The sequence below is a fragment of the Durio zibethinus genome, chromosome 25, assembly GCF_047325235.1.
Source record: "Durio zibethinus cultivar Kanyao isolate XHJ-2024 chromosome 25, ASM4732523v1, whole genome shotgun sequence".
Classification (NCBI taxonomy): domain Eukaryota; kingdom Viridiplantae; phylum Streptophyta; class Magnoliopsida; order Malvales; family Malvaceae; genus Durio; species Durio zibethinus.
Window position 1 is genome coordinate 1,346,065 of NC_143186.1, and position 21,084 is coordinate 1,367,148.

General features: G+C 42.6%; 1 non-coding gene and 4 pseudogenes across 1 annotated transcript; all 5 read right to left on the bottom strand.

The window, feature by feature from the left end:
• Nucleotides 1-2,396: 2,396 nt before the first annotated feature.
• Nucleotides 2,397-5,690, bottom strand: LOC149511455 (25S ribosomal RNA; annotated as a pseudogene).
• Nucleotides 5,691-5,923: 233 nt separating this feature from the next.
• Nucleotides 5,924-6,080, bottom strand: LOC149511456 (5.8S ribosomal RNA; annotated as a pseudogene).
• A 291-nt stretch (nt 6,081-6,371) lies between these two features.
• Nucleotides 6,372-8,176, bottom strand: LOC149511457 (18S ribosomal RNA; annotated as a pseudogene).
• Nucleotides 8,177-16,186: 8,010 nt separating this feature from the next.
• On the bottom strand, nt 16,187-16,341 carry LOC149511458 (5.8S ribosomal RNA). Its single transcript, XR_016333878.1, has one exon. It is a non-coding gene; the product is annotated as a 5.8S ribosomal RNA (ribosomal RNA).
• Nucleotides 16,342-16,607: 266 nt separating this feature from the next.
• On the bottom strand, nt 16,608-18,671 carry LOC149511459 (18S ribosomal RNA; annotated as a pseudogene).
• Nucleotides 18,672-21,084: the final 2,413 nt, after the last annotated feature.

Consider the following 21,084-nt stretch of genomic DNA (forward strand, 5'->3'; position numbering starts at 1 on the left):
GGACCAGGCCTTGATGCCTACTAGAGGCCCAAGTCGTGGGTAGTGATCGAGACTCAAAAGGGTTAGGCACGATGTTCATGTTTAGTAAAATTGAGCCAAACCCAGGTATAGATGTTGGTGAGCAATTCTATGAATTTACAAGCCATAAAAATGGTATTGGCATGGTAGAAATATGAAAATGTACCTAAACCCACCCACTATCTGGTCATGGTGCACATGGTGCATGGATTAGGCCCAAGATACCCATTCATGGTCCGTGCCCTAGCATATGCCAATGGAGTTTGAGGGAACTGCCTGTAAAAAGGGCCAACATGTGCCAATGGTAGTCTAAGCATGTGCCAAGACCAAGGGCCAACATGTCTTAATGGTGGTTGAGGCATGTGCATATGTCACAGTTTGTAAGCTGGTATGTGCTTAAAAGTACTAACGAGACAGGATTCGACAGCCAAGGGGATCAGGCCTTGAGACCTGCAACTAGCCTAAAATAATGGTAAGGTAGTGATCAGGACTTAAAAGGCTTAGGCACATTTTCATATTCGGTAGAATAGGCACATTGTTCATATTAGGTAAAATTAAGCCAGGCCCAGGTGTGGGTGCTGGTGAGCACTTATATGAATTTACAAGCCATAAAAATAGCATTGGCATGGTAGAAATATAAAGATGTGCATGAACTCACCCACTACCCAATATGGCCTGGGCCCAAGATACCCATGCATAGTGCACATCTCAGCATATGCCAATGGTCTTTAAGGGAACTACCTACACAAAGGTCAAGCATGTGCTGATGGTAGTCAAAACTTGTTCCAAGGCCAACATGTCCCAATGGTGGTCAAGGCATGTGCATGAGTCATAGTTCGCTAGCTGGTCCACGTCTAGGGGTTCTAGCAGGATAGGATCTGACAACCATGAAAACCTACCCTTGAGGCTTATTGAAGGCCTAGGTTGTAAGGGACTAGCCCAAAATAGTGGTATGGATAGTGATCGGGACTCAAAAGGCTCAAGCACAGTGTTCACATTTGGCAGAACAGAGCCAAAGCCAGGTGCGGGCGCTGGTGAGTGCTTATATTAATTTGCAAGCCATAAAAATGGCATTGGCATGGCAGAAATATGAAGATGTGCTAAAACCCATCCATTGCTCGATCATGGTGCGCATGGTGCATAGCTTGGGTCTAGGATACTAGCACATAGTGTGTAGCCCAGAATGAGTTGATGGTGTTTAAGGGAACTACCTATACAAAGGGCTAGCATGTGTCGATGGTGGTCTAAGCATATGTTGAGACCAAAAGCCAACTTGTTTCGATGGTGGGCGAGGCATGTGTATGTGTCATAGTCCACAAGCTGGTCCATGCTTGGGGTTCTAATAGGATGAGGTTTAATAGCCAGGGGAACTAAGCCTTGAGTCCTGTTGGAGGCCTAGGTCATAGGGATTTATCTTGAAACAATGGTATGGGCAGTGATCAAGGCTCCAAAGTCTCAGCCACGGTGCTTAGGTTTGGTAGAATTGAGCCAAGCCCAGGTACAGGCACTGGTGAGTGATGCATGGGGACACAATCAGACCTAGGTGTGCGCACTAATTATCGAGGTGCAGGCACATGGTTAGACCCAAGTGTGGGCACATTTAAACACAGTTGTGGTTCAAATAAGATTTATGGACTTTTAGAAGGCCAGGTACTATAAGACAATGTTTGATAAGCTAGAATTATGCTGAGCACTTGAGTTTTGTAGGCTGACTTAGGTAGGCAGAGTCATTCCCTGTCTAAGATGGCACAGAGTTTGGCTTAAGACTAGAGCCGGTGACACTTGCACCAAGCATCATTTAGTGTCGATGATGATCAAGGGCCAAACAAGTTCCTTAGGTGGAAAGGTCATGGTACACATGTCACACCAAGAGCTAGCATCTACCGAAAGGGTGTCTGAGGTAACAACCTACACTAAGAGCTGGCATATACCAATAAGGTGTTTGAGGCAACAACTCACACCAAGGGCTTCCTTGTATGGATGGTGGTCAAGGCAAGTGCTTGCACCAAGTGTCAACATCTAGTGATGGTGTCCGAGGCAACATCTCACTTGCACCAAGGGGTTAGCCTCCACTAATGGTGTCCAAGGTAACAACAAGCCAACATCTGGTGATGGCGTCTGAGGCAACAACCCACTCGTACCAAGGGCCAACATGTGAAGGTAAAAAGAATTTGAGGTAAGTGCCCGTGCTATGAGTGAGCCCATCCTTGCAACGAATATTGAGGGCATTCAACTATCATTTACTTGGATGCTCAAGGGAGGGATGTCATTAGCTGGGAGAATTGGTTGCAATGGAGAACACCATTCATCCCTAACCCAAAAGGGTGCGGTGTAAAAAATGAAGTGAAAGGGCTTCGATGGGTGTGGAGAGGGGAAGGATGAATCGAAGTAATAAAAGGCTAAATATCAGTGGATCATGGTTGCAAGGCCACTCTACCATTTACAATACCCTATCATGTTTTTAAATTGTCTACAAAGGATTCTGCCCACCACTCGATGGGAATTGAGCTACAAGGAGGCTAGAGTAACTTATTTACGGTTAGGGCTGCACCTATGACACGTGCCTTTAAGGGCCATAGACCCCTACTATGGGTTAACAATCGGGTGGTAGGCACATGCATTGCTTCTAGCCTAGATTTTGACTTAGAGATGTTTAACATAATCCAGTGCATGGTAGCTTCATGCCACTAGCTTTTTCAACTAAGTGGAATGACCAATTGTGTGAATCAATGGTCCCTTTTATACTAAGTTGAATTATTATTGTGATGCTACCATCAGTAGGGTAAAACTAACCTAACTCATGATGGTCTAAACCCAACTGATGTTCTTTATTGGTGGGTGAACAATCTAGCACTTGATGAATTTTGCTTCATAATGATAGGAAGAGTCGACATCAAAAGATCAAAAACTAACATCGCTATGAATGCTTGGTTGCCATAAGCCAGTTATCCCTATGGTAACTTTTCTAACACCTTTAGCTTCAAATTCCAAAGGTTTAAAGGATCGATAGGCCACATTTTTATGATTTGTATTTGTACTACAAATCAAAATCATATGAGCTTTTACCCTTTTATTCCACATAAGATTTTTGTTCTTATTGAGTTTATCTTAAGACACTTGTGTTATCTTTTAACAGATGTGTTGCCTACCCAAACTCTCCACCACCTAATAATGTCTTCTACCTAGATCGACCGATTGAGGCCAACCTTGTGTCTAAAAGAAAGGGTTATGCCCTACCTCTGATTCACAGAATCAATAAAATAACATTAAAAGTAGTGGTATTTCAATTTCACTTGAGGGTTCCCACTTATCCTATACCTCTAAAGTCATTTAACAAAGTCAAACTAAAGTCTAGCTCAACAGGGTCATCTTTCCCTGTTGATTCTGCTAAGCTTGTTCCCTTGGCTGTGGTTTCACTGGATAGCAAATAGGGATAGTGGGAATCTCATTAATCCATTCATGTGTGACACTAATTAGACGACGAGGCATTTCGCTACCTTAAGAGAGTCGTAGTTACTCCCACCATTTACCCACGCTTAATTGAATTTCTTCATTTTGACAGTCAGATTCCCTTTGTTCAAACCAATTTTGAGTCAACTATTCATCACCAAAGGAAGGCCCCTAAGGGAATCATTCCCAATCCATCCCTTAGTCAGCATGCGGTGACCTACTTTCACTGCGGAAGCCACTTCAGCAATGCTTTAGCAATTGATAGGTTTAGGACTAGGACTTTAGTGCCTAGCCCTTAGAGCCAATCCTATGCTCAAGGTTGTGGATCCATTTTGTCGACTTCTCTTGCCTACATTGTTCAATTGGCCAGAGGTTTTTCACCTTGGAGACTTGATGTAGTTTTGAGTACAATCAGGGGCAAATGGCACTAGGTCCCCTTGATTTTCAAAGGCCACCATGGGCACACCAGACACCACATGACATGCGGAGCTCTTTCGGCCGCTAGACCCTACCTTTAATTGAGTTGTTTCTAGGGTAGGCAGGTCATTAAATAGAAAAGACAACTTTTCTTAAGGCCTCTACTGATGTCTCTAGACTCTCTAATGTTGCCATCAACCACCGTATCTCAGTTTAGAAATTTTAACTTAATTCTCTTTCAAAGCTCATGCTGAGCATGTTGTTAGATAGGCTTCCCCTATCTCTTAGGATCGACTAACCCATATACAAGTGCCATTTATAAGGAACCTTTCACCTCTTCAGCTGTACAAGTTCTTATTTGAATATTTGCTACTATCACCAAGATCTGAACTAACGATCACTTTGCCTGGGCTCAAGCCTTGGTTTTTGTAATGATCACCATGCCCTCTTACTTATTAGGGCTAGGCTTTTGCCTCAGTAGCCAAGTATAGCTTATGCACTTAACTATAATTCATTTTCAAGGCTAGATGATTTGGCAAGTGAGTTGTTACACAGTTTTTAGAGCATTTTGACTTTCATGACCCCTATCTTGTTGTTTTAATCGACCAACACCCTTTATGGTTTCTAGGAAACATGGAGTTGGGCACCGTAACTTGGCTTCAAGTTCATCTCGTATATCCAATTTTTCTTACCAAAAGTGGCCCACTTAAAGCTCTTGATTCCATGGCATAGCTCAATGAAGTAGCCATGCTATGCTACCTATTTAAAGTTTGAGAATAGGTCGAGGGTGTTACACCCCTGATGTCTCTAATCATTCACTCTACTCGATAGAACTCACTAAGGGCACTAGCTATCTTAAGGTAAACTTTGGGGGAAACCAGCTATTGCATGGTTTGATTAGTCTTTTGCCCCTATACATAAGTTAGATGAATGATTTGCAGGTCAGCATTGTTGCAAGCCTCCATCGGAGTTTACTTTGGCTTCACCCCTTTTAGGCATACTTCACCATTTTTTAGGTCTCGATAGGCATGCTTGCACTTGAACCCTTCTCAAAAAATCAAGGTCAATTGTCAATGCACTCACGAGGGATCCCATCAATTAGCTTCCTTGCACCTTACAAGTTTTCTAGCCCATTGACATGCACACATGTCAAACACTTTGGTTTATGTTTTAAGATGGGTTGGATGGGGAGCCCATAGGCCAACAGTGGGAGCATGCCAGTGTCGGGGCACATCAAGATGATACATGCTACATTCCATGATCGTGGTGATGATGTCTTCATAAGCGTATTGAAAGCTTAGGATTGGGCCACTATCATTATCTGCATCAATCCACACCCTAAGCCAATCAATAGACTAACTTTCTTCATTACACATTTGATCAAGGTGCATTGCCAGCCCCCATCTACTTTCCTTCTGACAATTTAAGCACTTTGTGACTCTTTTTCAAAGTCTTTTTCATTTTTCCCTCACAGTACTTGTTTACTATTGGTCTCTCACTTGTATTCAACCTTGGATAGAATTTGTCATCAATAGGGGTTGCACTCCCAAACAACTTGACTTACAGATAATGCCTTATGGTATGATAAGGTCCAAGCACAACAAGGCTTTCACCCTTTCCAATGCCCTTTTTGAAGGGATTTGGGCTCAGTCTACTATTGAGGATGCTTCTCCAAACATAATTCAGATGTTGAGGGTGCCCGATTCTCAAGGCTCGCCATTACTAGGGGAATCCTAGTAAGTTTCTTTTCCTCCACTTATTGATATGCTTAAAATTAGCAAGTTATCCCACTTGACCTAGGGTCACAATGCAAGCATTGACCAAGCAATGTAGAATGTCCAATGGGGTCCAAATGGACAATGAGGACACGTCACTAGAGATGAGGCTTGCGTGGAGCTTGACCACCAATGATCACGGTGCTATCATTGCTAGAGACTCACTTTTGGGCCAACCATAACCAATGAGATTGCAGGAGGCTGTCTTCTACCCCCATCACCTAAAGCCTAATGGGTAGGGGGTTGGAGGGGGTGACGATGCATGACACCTAGGTAGGCGTACCCTCGGCCTGATGGCTTGTTGCGTAACTTGCATTCAAAGACTCGATGGTTCATAGGCTTCTGCAATTCACACCAAGTATCACATTTTTAGTACATTCTTCATCAATGTGAGAGCTGAGATATCCATTACCAAGAGTCATTTTGGTTTTTCACAACCAAAAGAGTCATAGTCCCACCCGTGCACGCACCACAAAAGGGATGGCAAAGGTGCAGATGCTATTTTTCATTCCAGTTCCTTGGTACAATTCATGTTAGGGTTTATTATTTGGCCACGATCGATGACATCGATTGCTTTGCTTGCCTGAGAGGTAGAACGAAGTGACTATCATGCCCACCCTAAGGCTAAAAAGGGCTTGGGGCATGGAAGCACCCTCACCCCCTTAGTGTTTGGTTAATGCATTTATGGGTCATTCATTGAGTGGGTTTTGACAATGATCCTTCTGCAGGTTCACCTATTGAAACCTTGTTATGACTTCTTCTTCCTCTAAATGATAAGGTTCAGAGGACTTCTTGACACATCATAGGTAGTGAACCATTCATGTTGCCATGATTTGAATACTTCACCAAAATAGTCAATTGGTAAGAGTGACAGCCATTCTGTGCAAAGGGTAGGGAGGTAGTCAACATGAGTTGATGACTCACACTTGCTAGGAATTCCTTGTTGAAAACCAATAATTGCAATGATATATCCCTATGGTAATGAAATTTTGATTATTCGAGCCTGTCGGCCAAGGCTATAGACTTGTTGAATGCATTAGTGTAGTGCTTGTGCAGCCCATAACATCTAAGGGCATCCCATACCTATTATTGGCTTAAACTTCCTTGGCCTAAGTGGCCATAGTGCCTCTAGAAAGCTAGCCACAAAGGATCACCTCCGTATAGCTAGTTAGCAGGCTAAGGTCTTATTCGTTAATGGAATTAACCGGACAAATCATATCACCAACTAAGAATGGCCTAGCACCACCACTTATAGAATCAAGAAAGAGCTCTCAGTCTATCAATTCTTACTATGTCTGGACCTGGTATGTTTCCCCATGTTGAGTCAAATTAAGCTATAGGCTCCACTCTTGGTGGTGCCCTTCTATCAATTCCTTTAGGTTTCAACCTTGCAGCCATGCTCCACCTAGGAACCCAAAGACTTTGATTTCTCATAAGGTGCTAATGGAGTCTTAAAAGTAACATCTTTCAATCCCTGGTTGGCATCATTTATGGTTGAGAGTAGGATAGTATATGATCATCTTTGAGCCACCAACTTTCATTCTTGATTAATGAAAACATACTTGGCAAATGCTTTCGCTGTTGTTCATCTTTCATAAATCCATGAATTTCACCTCTGCCTATGAAATATGAATGCCCTTAACTATCCTTGTTAATCATTACTTCGATCCTGAAGGCTAACACAATAGGACCAAAACCTATGATGTTATCCCATGCTAATGTATACAAGCATAGGTCTATTTTGAGCACTCTAATTTCTTCAAAGTAATAGCACTAGAGGAATGATCTTACCAGTTAAAGCTAGGAGTGCATCACTGATAGTAGGGTTGAGTAGACCAGTGCTCACCATGAAGCAAACCAAATGACCCAACCTTAGTTCCAACTATGAGCTTTTTAACTTCAACAACTTAAATATACATTATTGGAGTTGGAATTACTATGGTTGCTAGCACCAGACTTGCCCTCCAGTGGATCTTTGTTAAAGGATTTAGATTGTACTCATTCCAATTACTAGACTCATAGAGCCTTGTATTGTTATTTATTGTCACTAGCTCTCTATGTTAAGATTGTGTAATTTGCATGCCTGTTGCCTTTATTGGATGTGGTAGCTGTTTCTTAGGAACCCTCTCCATGATCAAACCCTAATTCTTCATCACCCATCACCACCATAGTAGGCCGCTATCCTACCATCGAACGTTCATAAGGTAGAAATTTGAATGATGCATCGTAGACACAAAGGCCAAATGATCTGCCTAGTTATCATGAATCATCAGAGCAACGAGCAAAGCCTACATTGACATTTTATCTAATAAATGCATCCCTTCTAGAAGTTAGGGTTTGTTGCATGTATTAGCTCTAGAATTACTACATTTATTCAAGTCATAGATACCATCAAACAAACTATAACTGATTTAATGGGCCATTCATAGTTTCACGATCTGAATTAGTTCATACTTAAATGTGTATGGCTTAATTTTTGAGACAAGCATATGATTTCTAGCAGAATCATCCAAGTAGCATTCCTTTAGGACATTGGCACTATATGGGCCTTGTTGGAATGATCGAGTGATGGAAAGAGCCAACACGGAGTACAAGTGTTGAGCACGTGAAATGCATGGCATCGAACGAACAAAAGCTAAGAGCTAGTGCCCATAAAATGTTCCTCATTTGAGAGCATGATTAAACATTTATGCACCAATGCAGCCACAAAGGTTTAGGTGGGACACTCAGGACAAGAGGCATGATTGAGGTCTGACTCATAGCCCTTAAAGACACAAGATAGATGAGAGATGGCAAGATATTCAATTTCCATCGATTTAGGTATGCAATGTAGGATCCCGATTACACCCTTAGGGTATGATGGCCACATAGGGGAGATTGAAGAGGATGATAGGTTGATAGCTTGATGCATCAAGCATGGAGTCTGCCAATACTCATATGCCCATTACGTACAAGTGGTAGCATCCATGCACATCGGTCCATAAAGCACTCAATTAATTACTCGATGAGCAAGTGGAGGAAATTATGTATAAGGCCATGCCACAATTGCTTGGCATAGTAAAAACACATGCAAGGGGGACGAAACTGCCCCTATCATCCAACAAGCAACAATAGCATGACACCACCAATGCTTGGTCTAGTCAAAACTGCACATGCAAACTCTACTATCACCATCCCAGGAGAGCGTTACTTGATTCAAAGATTGTTCCTAGGGTATGGGGCAGTAGCAGTTGGATCCACAGGCTTGGCCAGGTTAAGGTGTTATTATGGTCAATGGGATGGGACCATGAGACTACCAAATACCTGAGAGACTTGGCCAAGTCGAGCCCATGATCGTAGCTTTTGCTTGCACCACCCATAGAGCCATGCTCGATTCAAAGACTTGGTCTAAGGTTTAAGGTAGCATCAACCAAAGGCATAGGCTTGAGCTTGACACAACTAAGCCCCTTTTTCATATGCACAGTAACTATTCTAGGCTATGGGCACCTACAGGTCACTGGAGTAACTAATCATTAGGCAAAGTGGCCAGAAGGCATACATGACCTGGATTTTGCTCTAAGCATGTTGCTGTGGATGTACACAATGATGGCCCATCATACACACCTACTCCCCCCGTAAAGGAAGAGGGGGCCCACATAACCACACCTTAAAGAGCATGAGAGATTTTATGGATATGCTGGTAGTAGATATTAAAGTGCCCAAAACAAAGACACTTTTTTCAAATAGGCATATCCTACATCGAAAGACCATAGGTGTCGATGGTGGTTGAGGCATGTGCCTGCACCAAGGCCTAGCATGTGGTGATGGTGTTTGAGGCAACTACTTGCACCAAGGGCCATCTTTTGCCAATGCTAATCGAGGTATGTGCTCACACTAAGGGCTAGAATGTGTCGATGGTGATTGAGGCAAGTGCCTATACCAATGGCCAGCTTGTGCCGATGGTGCTCTAGCATGTATCGATAGTGGTCGAGGTAAGTGCCTATGCCAAGGGCCAGCTTATACCGATAATGATTGAGGAAAGTGCATGTACCAAAGGCGAGCTTATGCTGATAATGGTCGAGGCATATGCTTGCACCGTGCACTAGACAGGCTATTAATGGTTAAGGTCTTGACCAAAGTTTGATTCTGGGCCATGATGAACATGCTAGGCTTGGGCATGTGCTGGTGCTACATTTTTTTGCCTGGGGTAGCATCACCAAAGCATTGTTAAAGAACTTGATCGGTAGCATTAGGTGTTTCGATGATTGCAGGTGAAGAGCCGGGGGATGTATGCACATGATGTGTGATGGGTGCTAGTCCTTGACCCTTATATTGGTCCCCTGTCCCCAAGAAACCTCGACCACTCACATCCCTTGAAAGAGTATAAGAGCTTTTACAAGTTTGAAGCCATAGCCATTCAAGTGCTTGAAATGGGGATCCTTTCTCAAATGGCCACAAAATCTTCTACACTTCAATTTTTTAGCTAAATTTTTTTGTGGATGCTAAAATATATACAAGGATCATGTATACCAAATTTGGGGCCAAAACACTTTTAAAAAAATTTTAAAAAATCCCAAACCGTAAAAAATTTTAAAAATTATGAAAAATAAAAATGAGTCATCTCACCATGAAACTTCACATAAAGGCTTAGGGGACCATTATATGAATTTACAAGCTATAAAAATGGCATTAGCATGGTAGAAATATGAAGATGTTCTAGAACCAACCTACTGCTCAGTCATGATGCACATGGTGTGCAGCCTTAGCTTAAGATACTTACACATAGAGTACTACCCAGCATGTGCCAATGGTGTTCGAGGGAACTATCCACACAAAGGGCAAGCATGTGCCAATGGTGGTCAAAGCATGTGCTGAGGCCAAGTGCCAACTTGTCCCGATTATGGTCGAGGCATGTACATGTATCAAGAATAGCAAACTAATCCAGGCCCAAGTCATAGGGAATTAGGCTGAAATAGTGGTATAGGCTGTGATCAAGACTCAAGAGGCTCAGGCACAGAGTACTTTTTTGACAGAATTGAGATAGCCAAGGTATAGGTGCTGATGAGTGCTTATATAAATTTACAAGCCATAAAAATGGCATTGGCATGGTAGAAATATGAATATGTGCATGAACCCACCTACTACTCGATCATGATGCAAATGGTGCATGGCTCGAGCCTAAGATACTTGTCCGTGGTGTGCACCCTAACATATGTCGATGGTTTTCGAGGGAACTACACACATAAAGGGCCAACATTTGCCCATGGTGGTTAAAGCATGTGTCGAGACCAAGGGCCAACATGTCCCAATGGTGGTCAAGAAATGTGCATGAGTCATGGTCCATAAGTTGGTCCATGCCTAAGGGTTTTAGCGAGATAGGGTCTAACAGCCAGAGGTGCCAAGCCTTGAAGCCTACTGGAGGCCCAGGTCACTTGGGAACTAGCCCATAATAGTGGTATAGGTAGTGATTAGGGCTTAAGATGCTTAGGCACAGTGTTTATGTTTGGCAAAATTAAGCCAGGCCCAGCTGTAGGCATTGGTGAGTGCTTATATGAATTTACAAGCCATAAAGATGGCATTGGCACAACAAAAATTTAAAGATGTGCCTAAACCCACCTACTGCCCAATCATGGTGTGCATGGTGCATAGCTCAAGCCTAGGATACCTATGTATGGAGTGTGTGCCCCAGCATTTGCTGTGGTGTTTGAAGGAACTGCCTGTACAAATGGCCAGCATGTGCTAGTGGCATTCAAAGCATATGCTGAAACCAAGGGCCAACATGTCTCGATGGTGGTCGAGGCATGTGCATGTTTCATGATTTGCAAGCTGGTCCATGCCCAAGGGTCCTAGCAAGATATGGTTCGACAGCTAGGGAGACCAAGCCTTGAGGCCTACTGGAGGCCCAAGTTGTAAGGAACTAGCTCAAAACAAAGGTATGGATAGTGATTAAAACTTCAAAGTCTCAGGCTTAGTATTTAGGTTTGGCAGAATTGAGCTAGGCTCAGGTATGGGTGCTGGTGTGCGATGCACAGGGACACAATCAGACTGAGGTACGAGCTTTGATGATCGAGGTGTAGGGGCATGGTCAAACCCAAGTGTGGTCACACTTGAACACAACTATGGTTTGGATTAGATTTGTGAGCTTCTAGAAGGCCCAATGCTGTAAAAGAATGTTTGACAAGCTGGAATTATACTGAGCACTTGAGTTTTGTTGTTTGACTTAAGTAGATGGAGTCGATTCCCTATCTAAGGCCAAATGAAGTTTAGCTTAAGACCAAAATTGGTGACACATGCACTGAACATCATTTGGTGTTGATGGTGAATGAAGGGTAGACAAGTGCCTTGGGTGGAAATGTCATGGTACACATGCCACACAAAGTGCTAGCATCTACCAAAAGGGTGTCTTAGGCAACAACTTATACCAAGTGCCGACATTTTCGAAAGAGGTGTCTGAGGCAACAACCTATACCAAGGGCCCACTTGCAAGGATAGTGGTAGAGGTAAGTTCTTACACCAAGTGCCGGCATCGAGCAATGGTGATTGAGGCAACATCTTGCCTACACCAAGGGGCTAGCATCTATTGATGGTGTCCAAGGAAATAATAGGCCAGCATCTGGTGATGCTATCTCATGCTACTATATACAAGCGTAGGTTTGCTTTGAGCACTCTAATTTCTTTAAAGTAGCAACATCAAAGGAATACTTAGCAGTTAAGGCTAGGAGTGCATCACTGATAGCAGGGATGAATAGACCAATGTTCACTATGAGGCAAATCGGACAACCCAACCCTAATTCCAACTATGAGCTTTTTAATTGCAACAACTTAAATATACGCTATTGGAGCTGGAATTACCGTAGTTACTAGCACCAAACTTGCCCTCCAATGGATCCTCATAAAGGGATTTGATTGTACACATTCTAATTACCAGACTCATACAGCTCAGTATTGTTATTTGTTGTCACTACCTCTTCATGTCAAGATTGGGTAATTTGTGCCCCTACTACCTTCATTAGATACGGTAGCCATTTCTCAGGCTACCTTTCCAGAATCAAGCCCTAATTCTCTATCATTCTTACCACCATAGTAGGTCACTCTCCTACCATCAAAAGTTGATAAGGCAAAAATTTGAATGATACATCATCAGCATAAAAGGTGTGTAATCCGTCAAGTTATCATGAATAATTAGAGCAATAGGCAAAGCCCGCATCGACCTTTTATCTAATAAATGCATCCTTTCCAGAAGTTAGGGTTTGTTACATATATTACCTCTAGAATTACTATGGTTATTCGAGTAGTAGATACCATCAAACAAACTATAACTGATTTAATGAGCCATTCATAGTTTCACAGTCTAAATTAGTTCATACTCTCACATACATGGCTTAATCTTTGAGATAAGCATATGACTACTAGTAGGATCAACTAGGTAGCATTCTTTTAGGTTTTTCGCATAGCGTGGGCCTTAATGCATCGATCGAGCAACGAAAAAAGCTAACATAGAGCACAAGTGTTAAGCATGTATAATGCATGGCATTAGGCAAACAAGGGCTGAGAGCCCGTGCCCATAAAATGCTTCATTTTTGAGAGCATGATTGAACACAGGTGCACCAATGTGGCCATAGAGGCTTGGGTGGCACACTTAGGATAGGGAGCATATTGAGGTCTAACCTATAGCCTCTAAGGCGACAAGATGGATGAAGGATAGCAAGACAACTAGTTCCCATTGATTTAGGCATGCCACACAGGATCCCAATTGTGCCCCTAAGGTACAATGACCACATGGGAGAGAGATTGAAGAGGATGATGGGTCGACAGTTTGATTCATCGAGCATGGTGCTTACCAACACATGTAACCATTGCACCACTCATATGCCCTTACTTACAAGTGGCAGCATCCACGCACACCATTCTGTAATGCACCCAATCAATTACTTGACAAGTGAGCAGAGGAAACAACATTTGAGGCCACACCACAACCGCTTGCCATGGGAAAAAAAATAAGCAAGGGCCATAAGATTGCTCTTGCCATCCAACAAGCAAAATGGCATGACACCACCAATGTTTGGTCTGGTCGGGACCACACACGTAAACCCTTGCATCACCAACGTAGGGGGACCTTGCTTGTTTCATGGAATTGTTCCTAGGGTCTTAAGCAACATTAGCTATGTGCACAGGCTTGGCCATGGCAAGGCATTTTTCTAGTCGACAATAAGGGACCACAAGACTACCAATTATCGAAGAGACTTCGCTAGGCCAAGCTTACAACTATAGCTTCTGCTTGTGCCAGCCCATGGAGCCATTGCCTAATTCAGTGACTTGATCTATGGTTTGGGGTAGCATCAGCCGCAGGTATGGGCTTAAGTTCAACATAGCCAAGCTCCTTTTCTGAATGCATACTAATCGATAAAGGCCATTGGCACTTATAGGTCATCAAAGCAACTAGTCATCGAACAAAACAGCTAGAAAGCATGCACGACCTAGATTTTGCTCCAGGGATATTGTTGTGGATGTATGCAATGATAGGCCTAGCATGCACACCTACTCTTCCAATATGGGAGAGAGGGGCTGAACAATCACCCTTTAAAGAGCATGAGAGATTTTACAAATATGCTAGCAGTAGACATTAAAGTGTTTAAAATAGAGACATTTTTTTTAAATTGTTATAACCTACACCAAAGGTCCATAGGTGCTGATAGTGGTTGAGGCATGTGCTTGCACCATTGCTTAGCATGTGGTGATATTGTTTAAGGTAATCACTCATACTAAAGGCCATCTTTTACTAATGTTGATTGAGGCATGTGCCTACACTAGGTCCAAATTATGCTGATGATGATTAAGGCTTGTGTCCATAACCAGGGCTAGCATGTGCCAATAGAGGTTGAGGCAAATGCCCATACTAAGGGTCGACATGTGTCGATGGTGGTCCAACATGTGTCGATAGTGGTTGAGGCAAGTGCCCATACTAAGGGCCAGCTTGTGTCGATGGTGGTTGGTCAAGGTAAGTGCCCGTACCAAAAGCTAGCTTGTGCCGATGATGGTGGAGGCATGTTCTTGCACCATTCACCAACATGGGCTGTTGATGGTTAAGGCCTTGGCTAAAGTTTGATTCTAGGCTACGTAACCAGACCAACACACTTTGTAGGTTCTAGGTTAGAGTGTAGTGGGTACCATAACTCAACTTTTAGTTCATCCCTTATCACCAGTTTTGCTTACTAAAAATGGTCCACTTGGAGCACTCGAATCCATAGTGTAGCTCAACAAAGCAGTCATAACGTCCTATCTATTTAAAGTTTGAAAATTTGCACCTTCAATGCCTCTAATCATTTGTTTTACCTGATAGAACTCGCTAAGGGCTCTAGCTATCCTGAAGGAAACTTTGAAGGAAACTAACTACTAGAAGGTTCGATTAGTCTTTCGACCCTATACCCAAGTCAGATGAACAATTTGCATATTAGTATCCTTGTGAGCCTCCACCAAAGTTTACTGTAGATTCATCTCGTTCAGGCATAGTTCACCATCTTTTAGGTCTTGATAAGCATGTTCACATTCAAACCCTTTTCAAAAGATTAAGGTTAGTTAGTAATGCACCCATGAGGGATCTCAGCTTCTTTACGCCTTATGGGTTTTTTAGCCTATTGACTCATACACATGTTAGACCCCTTGGTCCATTTCAAGATAGGCCAAATGGAGAGCCCACAGGCCAACATTGAGAGCATACTGATGCTAGGGCACACCGAGATGGTGCATGCTATAATCCATGATCGCTTTGATGATGTCTCTATGGACATATCAAAAGCTTGAGCTTGGGCCACCATTGTAACCTATGTCTGTCCATGCCCTGAGTCAATCGGTGGATCGACTCTTGTCATTCCACATCTGATCAAGGTGCATCATTGGCCCCTATCCATTTTCCTTGCAATAATTTTAAGCACTCTTTGACTATCTTTTCAAAGTCCTTTTCATCTTTCCCTCGTGGTACTTGTTTGCTATCGATCTCTTGCCTATATTTAGCCTTGGATGGAATTTACTGCCCGATTAGGGCTACATTCCCAAACAAGCTAACTCACAAATAGTGCCTTATAGTGTGATAGTGTCCAAGCACAACAGGGCTCTCACCCTCTCTAATGCCTTTTTCCAGAGGACTTAGGCCCAATCAGTTGCCAAGGATGCTTCTCTATGCTACAATTTATATACTAGGGGTGCCTGATTCTCAAGCTGGGCTATTCCTAGTTCACTCACCATTTCTAAGGAAATCTTGATAAGTTCTTTTCCTCTGCTTATTGATATGCTTAAACTCAGTGAATAATCCCATCAGACCTAGGGTTACGATGCGAGCATTGATTGAGTGATGCAAGGGGTTTGAATGGACAATGAGTGCGTGTTGCTGGAGATAAGGCATGCTAGGAGCTTTACCACTAACGATCACAGTGCTATCATTGTCCGGGACTCACTTTTAGGCTAACCATAACCGATAAGATATGGAAGGCCATCTTTCACCCCTTCATTTGGAGCCCGATGGGTGGGGGGTAGAAGGGGGCGATGATGCATAACACCTAAGTAGGTGTGCCCTTAGGCTAATGGCTTGGGCACAACTTGCATTCAAAGACTCAATGGTTCATAAGATTTTACAATTCACACTAATTATCACATTTTGCTATGTTTTTCATTGATGTGAGAGCTGAGATATCCATTGCCAAGAGTTGCTTTGGTTTTTCATGACAAAGGAGTCACGGTGCCACTCATGCATGCACTGTGAATGGAATGGCAATTGCTCACATGCACTTTGTCATTTTGATTCCTGGGCATGATTCATACTGAGAGCTCATTCTTTGGTCGTAGGCAATGACGACGATCATTTCACCTACCCTAAAGGTGGAACGGAGTAACCATTGTGCCAGCTCAAGGCCGAAAGGAGCTCAGGGCATGGACGCACCCTTGCCCCCTTGGTGTTTCATTAACGTGTTTGTGGGTCATTCATTGAGTGAGTTCTCTTATGGAAACCTTGTCATGACTTTTGTTTCCTCTAAAAGATAAGGTTCAGTGGACTTCTTGCGATGTCATGAGCAGCAAACTATCCACATTGCCATGATCTGAACAATTCACAAGACCATTCAATTGGTAGGAGTGATGGGAAGTGAACACAAAGGGTAGGGATGTAGTCAACATGAGCTAATGATTCGTAAGGAATTCCTTATTAAAGACCAATAATTGCAATAATCTATTCCCATCACAATGAAATTTCAAAGATTTTCTAGGCCTATCTGCTTAGGCTATAGACTTGTTGAATACATCAGTGTAGTGTGCATGTGGCCTAGAACATCTAAGGGCATCACAGACCTACTAGTGCCTCAAACTTCCTTAGCGTAAGTGGCCATAGTCCCTCTAAGAAGTTAGCCATGAAGGATTAGATATTAGACCATTCAATTGAAAGAGCAATGGGTAGTACTAGGAATTCCTCATTGAAGACCAACAATTGCAATGATTTCTCCCCATCATGATGAAATTTCAAAGATTACTTGGGCCTATTAGCCAATGCTATAGACTCGTTCAATGCATTGATGTAGTGAGGTGTGGCCTAAAACATTTAAGGGCATCACAAGACCTATTATTGCCTTAAACTTCCTTGGCTTAAGTAGCCATAGTCCTTCTAAGAAGCTAGCCACAAGGGATCACCTCTGCTTAGCTAGTTAACGAGCTGAGGTCTCATTCATTAATGAAATTAATTAGACAAATTACTCCTCCAACTATGAATAGCCATGCACCACCACCCATAGAATTAAGAAATAGCTTTCAGTTTGTCAATCCTTACTATGTCTAGACCTGGAAGTTTTCCTAGGTTGAGTCAAATTAAGCTACAGGCACCACTCTTAGTGGTGCCGTTCCATCAATTCTTTTAAGTTTTAACCTTGTGTCCATACTCCCCCTAGAACCCAAAGACTTTGATTTCTCATAAAGTGCCAACAGAGTCCTAAAAGTAACATCCATTGATCCCTAGTTGGCATCATTTATGGTTAAGACTAGGACGGTATCTAATTGTCTTTGAGCCCCCAAATTTTGTTCTTGATTAATGAAAACATCAATGGCAAAAGCTTTCATAGTTGTTTGTCTTTCATAAATCCAAGAATTTCACCTTTGACTATGAAATACAAATGCCCTTAATTATCCCTATTAATCGTTACTCAGTTTCTAAAGGCCAATGTAACAGGACCAAATTCCTGTGATGTTATCCCATGCTAATGTATACAAGTGTAGGCCTACTTTGAGCACTTTAATTTTTTCAAAGTAACAGTGTTGGAGGAATGACCTGGTCAGTAAGGCCAATAGTGTATTGCTGACAGTAAAGATGAGTAGATTGGTGCTCATCATAAGGTAAATCAGATGACCCAAACCTAGTTCCAACTATAAGTTTTATAACTACAACAACTTAAATATATGATATTAGAGCTAGAATTACTATGGCTGCTGGCACTAGACTTGCCTTCAAATGGATCCTCAGTATAGGATTTGGATTGTACTCATTCCAATTACTAGAACTATAGAGCTCGGTATTGTTGTTTATTATGACTACCTCCTTATGTTAGGATTGGCTAATTTGTGTGCCTGCTGCTTTCCTTGGATGTGGTAGTTGTTTCTTAGGCACTTTATCTGGAATCGAACCTAATTCTCCATTACCTGTCACCACAATAGTAGGCCACTATCCTACCATTAAAAGTTGATAGGATAAAAATTTGAATGATGTGTCAGTGGCACAAAGGTTGTCTGATCCTTCAAGTTATCATGAATCATTAGAGCAACAGGCAAAGCCTGCACTAACCTTTTATCTAATAAATGCATCCCTTCCAAAAGTCAGGGTTTGTTGCATGTATTAGCTCTAGAATTACTATGGTTATCTGAGTAGTAGATACTATCAACCAAACTATAATTGATTGAATGAGCCATTTGCAGTTTCATAGTCTAAATTGGTTCATACTTACACATACAAGGCTTAATCTTTGAGATAAGCATATGATTACTAGCAGGATCAACCAAGTAGCATTCCATCGAGACATTGGCACCACATAAGCCTCAATGCACCAATCAAGCATAAGAGAGAGCCAACACAAAGCATAAGTGTCAAGCACATGGAACGCATGGCATCAAACAAACAAGGGTCAAAAGCTTGCAACTATAAAATGTTCCACATCCAAGAAACGATCAAACACAGGTGCTCTAATGCGATCGTGGAGGTTTGGGTGGCACACTTGGGTCACAAGGCACGATTGAGGTCCTACCCGTAGCCCTTAAAGACTTAAGAAGGATAAAGGATGGCAAGACCTCTGGTTTCCATCAATTTAGGTATGTGGCGTAGGATCCTAATTATGCCCCTAATGTACCATGACCACATAGGGGAAGATTAAAGAGGATGGCGAGTTGACAGTTTGATGTATTGAGCATAAAGCTTGCCAACATGCATAACCATAGTACCACTCATATGCCTATTACGTACTAGTGATAGCATCCATGCGTACTAGTCCACAATGCACCTGATCGATTACTCAATGAGTGAGTGGAGGAAACAATGTATGAGGCCACATCATAATCACTTGACTTGAAAAAAACACAAGCAAGGGCCATAAGACTGCCCTTATCATCCAACAAGCAATAATGGCATGACACTACCAATGCTTGGTTTGGCTAGGATTGCACACACAAACTTTGCTATCACCACCCCAGAGGGATGTTACCTAATTTAAAGACTTGCTCCTAGGGTCTTGGATAGCTTTAGCTGCGTACCGAGCTTGGCTAGGCCAAGGCATTTTTGTGGTCAACGAAAAGGGACCATGAGGATGCCAAATAGCCGAAAGACTTGGCTAGGCCAGGCCAAGCCTGTGACTGTAGCTTCTACTTGTGCCACCCCATGAAGCTATTGCTTGATTTAAGGACTTGGTCTGGGGTCCAAGGCAGCATCAACCATAGGCAAAGGCTTGAGCTCGGCACAACCAACCTCTTTTCTAAATGCATGCCAACTGGTTAAGGCCATGGGCACTTATGGGTCACTGGAGTAACCAATTATCGGACAAAATGGCTGTAAGGCATGCACGATCTAGATTTTGCTCCAGGGATGTTATCGTGGATGTATGCAATGATAGGCCCATCATGCACACCTACTCCCCTCATAAGGGGTGGAAAGTGGGGCCCGAACAGCCATCCCTTTAAAAGCATGAGAGATTTTACAAATATGCTAACAGTAGACATTAAAGTGTCTAAAATGACGACACTTTTTTCAAATAGGCAAATCCCATATCGATGGTTTGTAGATGCCAATGGTGGTCGATGCATTGCCCACACCAATGCCTAGCATGTGGTGATGGTGTTTAAGGCAACTACCCACACCAAGGGCCATCTTCTACCAATATTGATCAAAGCACATCCCATACCATGGGCTAGCATATGCGGATGGTGGTCAAGGTAAGTGCCCATACCAAGGGATAGCTTGCGTTGATAGTGGCCAAGGCAAGTGCCTAAACCAAAGGCTAGCTTGTGTTGATGATGATCAAGGCATGTACCCGCACCATGTGCCAGCATGGGTCATTGATGGTTGAGGCCTTGGTCGAAGTTTGATCTTGGGCCATGGTGCATATGCTAGGCTTAGGCATGTGCTAGTGTTGTATTGTTTTATCTAGGGCACCATCACCAAAGCATCTTAGAGAACTAGACCTATGGCATTCAGGGTTTTGGCAATTACTGGTGAGGGGACAAAAGGTGTGTGTACATGATGTGTGATGGGTGCTGGTCCTCGACCTTTATATTGACCCCTATCCCCAAAGAACCTAGACAACTCACACCCTCTTAAAGAGCATAACAACTTTTATAGGTTCGTAGCCAGGGCACATTTAAGTGTTTGAAATAAGGATTATTTTTTCAAATGGCCATAAAATCTTGTACATTTTGATTTTTTAGCTGAATTTTTTTATGAGTGCTAAAAAAATTACAAGGAACACGACACACGAAATTTAGGGCCAAAAATCCTTCTACAAAATTTTCAAAAATCTCAAACCAAAAAATTTCAAAAATCATGAAAAATAAAAAATGAGTAATCTTCCCTTGAAACTTCATATGAAGGCCTAGAGGACCATTATATGAATTTACAAGCCATAAAAATGGCATTGACATGGTAGAAATATAAAGATATACCTAAACCCACCTACTACCCGATTGTGACATACATGGTGTATGGCCTAGGCTCAGGATATCTACACATGGTACGTGGCCCATCACGTACCGATCTTGTTCGAGGGAACTACCTGCACAAAGGGCCAACATGTGCCGATAGTGGTTGAAGCATATGTCGACACCAAGGGTCAACATGTCCTGATGGTGGTTGAGGCATGTGCATGTGCACGGTCCACAAACTAGTCTATGGGACCATACACACAAACTCTATTATCATAGGAAAAACAAAAGC